At 37.5% G+C, this 3,799-nt stretch overlaps 1 long non-coding RNA gene across 1 annotated transcript in view; it reads left to right on the top strand.

The window, feature by feature from the left end:
* Positions 1 to 3,799, top strand: part of LOC126366372 (uncharacterized) — a 68,142-nt gene that overhangs the window by 49,369 nt on the left and 14,974 nt on the right. The gene's annotated exons all lie outside the window — the stretch shown is intronic.

Below are 3,799 nucleotides of genomic sequence, written 5' to 3'. Positions count from 1 at the left end.
CTGTATTTTATGGACCCTAAAACTTGTACTGTTATCTGTATTATTTAATTGAGAAGATATAAGACCAAAGGTCGTCTTTATCAATGGAGACATGTACTAATTAGAGCAGTCTACGTGATGTAACGTTTGACATAATATTAAATATCTCCTATACTTAAAGATGGCCTGGAAAAGATTGCTATTTAGCAATAAGGCCGCCTACTGTCATCATCATCAATTTAAGAGCCACGCTCTTGTCAGTGTAGCATTAATGCTACTTTTTTAGGGAAAAATAGGGCAGTGGTTTCCCTCTTGCCTTCCGCCCCGCAGTACTCTGTCTGACGCAAGTGGGATGGCGCCCAGAGTAGTCCGCCTAAATTGTACTCATTCTATTTTTAAACATTGTACCAGATGAGAGCCTTCAGCGCTCCCCATTTGTCCGGCCATATAGTTAATGCCATCTTTACAATAAGACGCGTAAAAAAAATCATTCTATTTTTCTCTTTTGTTTTTTCCTGTTTGTGCAATAAAGTATTTGTTATGTTATATTATGTTTATAACAACATTTCTTATCATCATCACCTCCCTAGCATCATCCCGTCTTTCACAGGGTCCGCTTACCTAACCTGAAGATTTGACAGGTCCGGTTTATACAGAAGCGACTGCCCAACAACAACAACATCAAGGTTAGCTGGAAGAAATCCCAATTAGGGATAAGCTCGCCTATGCTTTATCTAGCGATAAATTATATGTAAATTTTCTTTATATTCTAAAGCAATAAAAAGTATACAAACAAACAAACAAACATTTCTTACAGTTTTCCTGTTTTCTGTACCGGCCTTATTGTGGTCTTTGCGCTCAAAAAAGTATATTTATCTTATTACACGCCCGTAGTTCCTAACGGGGTAAACAAAGTGAGAAGCAGTCTAGCTGAATCAAACGCAGCTAAGATGAATGTATGATCCGTGCCATTCCCGGGAATATTCTCGACAGTAAGAAGGCACAAAATGTACGTAAAAAGAACTTTATTACCTTTTTTTTTTGTTTCGTTTTTTTTTTGACGTGACTTATTGTAGATTTGCCGCAGATGGCATTAATTACTTGGCCGGACAAATGGGGAGCGCTGAAGGCTCTCACCCGGTACAACGTTTAAGACAACAGGCCTGAGGGTGCCCAGTTGGGCGCGAACCTCGGCTCAGGGCGTCGTCTGAGAGGAAAAATATTTGAAAGAATTAATCGACCCTAGTGGGTCGATAGCGATAAGCGCTGAATGAGGGAGAACTTTATTACCTGTAACAAAACGGAACGCACCAATTTATTTTTAATTTTAGTTACTCATTTCTGCCACTACGCGTAACTGTGGCGCTAGCGTCAATGCAATAATATCGATCTGTCATTTTTCCATTTGTCGTGGAATAATAAAGTTTATTTTAAATCAATCTCACCGAGTTTGCACTCACATTCCACTCCTCACCTCTGTGTTCAACATTACCTAACCTTTAGGCAAATAATACCAGAGTATAACAAAGAATAATTTGAATAATAAAAGCTACCAATGTCCTTAATAATGAAGAATTTTACAATGGGAACATTCCCACTTTGTAGGAAAAGGTAAGCAGCCCATAACATTTTCATACGATTAGTCACACAATTTTTGACTTTTTCTTCGCGCTAAATATGACAGGAACTGACCGCATTCTATACTTCCAATCTTCATCATATCTCAGTACAAAAAGAGTAAAAAAACTAAGATAACATAAAATATAAATTCCATAACCCACCCTGTCAGCGAAGTATTGTGAAATATACGTTGGTTACAAGCCCGCGAAGGTCGATTCATCACAATAAAACATGTTACGCCATGTTACCGGATAATTCTACAACATTTTCTTGTAAACATAATCCACATTTCAACCCGATATTCCTTACACACTGCCTTTTGGGATAACAAATTTTAGACTGACTACTTAGATACCCACTTGCAGTTAGATAGAAAATAATCAATCAGCCTGATCTCGACTGATACATCACTATGCTAATGAACGTCACAGCACTGGCTTCTGTACTTTTATCCCCCTAGCACTATCATGTTTTTCCACAGGGTCCACTTACCTAACCTGAAGATTTGACAGGTCCGGGTTTTTACACTGATGTTAAATAATTATGTTAAAGATTATTTCTTTCTTTTATACGTATAGGTTGTCGTGTCTGAAATGATCTGTGTGAAATTCATAAGGTAACTTCTGGATCTGTAACTTGCGGTTTTACTTCACATTGAAGCCCGAAGACGGAAACGATACACAGTGAGAAGTTACCGCGTAAACGCTCAATCTTTATAAAATAAGGAACACATTGCTGGGGAGGACATAATCCCGTGATATACATACATTTAATAAGTATACGTATAAAAGAAAGAAATAATTTTTAACATAATTATAATTATTTAACATCCGTGTAAAAACCCGGACCTGTCAAATTTTCAGGTTAGGTAAGCGGACCCTGTAAAGAACGGAATAATGCTAGGGAGATGATGATCATTAAGATATTCACCAGTTCTGTTGTAACATTTATTTATCAAAAGTTGTTTTATTTTTTATAAAATATTTAAGCAATTTTATCCGACTGCGGCGAAGCAAAAAGGAGGATTATGTGTTTGATCGCTATGTACGTATGTATGTACGTATTTTTTCGTTTCTTATTTTTAAGACTACGATTTAGCCGTAAGTAATCGGGTTTTGGTGTTTAAAGTTTTTTCTTCTTTTATCGTTCATAATGTTAGCTAATCAACTCTTAATTTCCGGCCAAATAGTTAATGCCATTTGTGGCATATTTATTAGTCATGTCAGAAAAAACGAAGCTTGAATTTTATAATGCCATAGAATCAAAGATATCTTACAGCAGTATGTATCATCCGGGTCGAAGTCTCAACTCGTTATTGCGGGCGGAAATATGATAGAAGGGATGGCACTTTCGGGTTCACATATTATTTCCCTTTTCCATTTCATCCTACGCTTGGAATTGTATTGGCATTGAATTTCATGTTACAAGATACAATAGAATGTTTGTTTAGGGAACTGTTTTATAAAATAAGGGACTTTCCAGGCTACATCTCTCAAAAACAATTGTATAGATGGCGTTGTACAGAATTTCCTTCGTTTAACGTTCTAATTTCATGGATAATAGACATATGCATATTATATCTTTGTTTTGTGTATAAATGATGACCCTTCTTATTACACCCAGGCACAATTACATCTTATTTTTATTCTTCTATTATTATTCTGATCAAAGTAAAGAAGAAGAAAAAGAAATAAAGAAAGAAGTAAGTCTCTTATATAGAATTGTCGTAACATCATCAGAATGGAGTTAGAAGACAATAATGGGCATCATTAATATCACAATCATTTTATTTAAGTACTTCCATATAGTTTATGTATCACGATTAGATAAAGTCACAGCATAAGGTACACATTCACGGCAACGTCACGGTATTGGTAACGGTTATACAGTCTCTCGTAATCTAGGTTAGTACGAAGGGGCCCTCCACCACCCATGGTTCCTATATTCGGACCGAATCCTCGGGCATTTGAACGTACTTGCTAGGTGCTCTTTTCCGATCACACTTTCTTGACGTCCCTACAAGTTATAGGTGAGCGACTTCACGTTCCGATCGTAATTATTCGACACGTCCGTTCACAACGAAGGTTCGCGGTAGACTGCCCGACTAGAACGGCAGTGCACGTCCGCTCGACACGACGACTCTGTAGTGACTCTCTCGACCTCTCCTAGCTCTGGCCGTACGCCACCTGCCGTCGTAGCG

The sequence above is a fragment of the Pectinophora gossypiella genome, chromosome 4, assembly GCF_024362695.1.
Source record: "Pectinophora gossypiella chromosome 4, ilPecGoss1.1, whole genome shotgun sequence".
In the NCBI taxonomy this organism is placed as follows: domain Eukaryota; kingdom Metazoa; phylum Arthropoda; class Insecta; order Lepidoptera; family Gelechiidae; genus Pectinophora; species Pectinophora gossypiella.
This window is presented reverse-complemented; position numbering and strand designations above follow the sequence as displayed.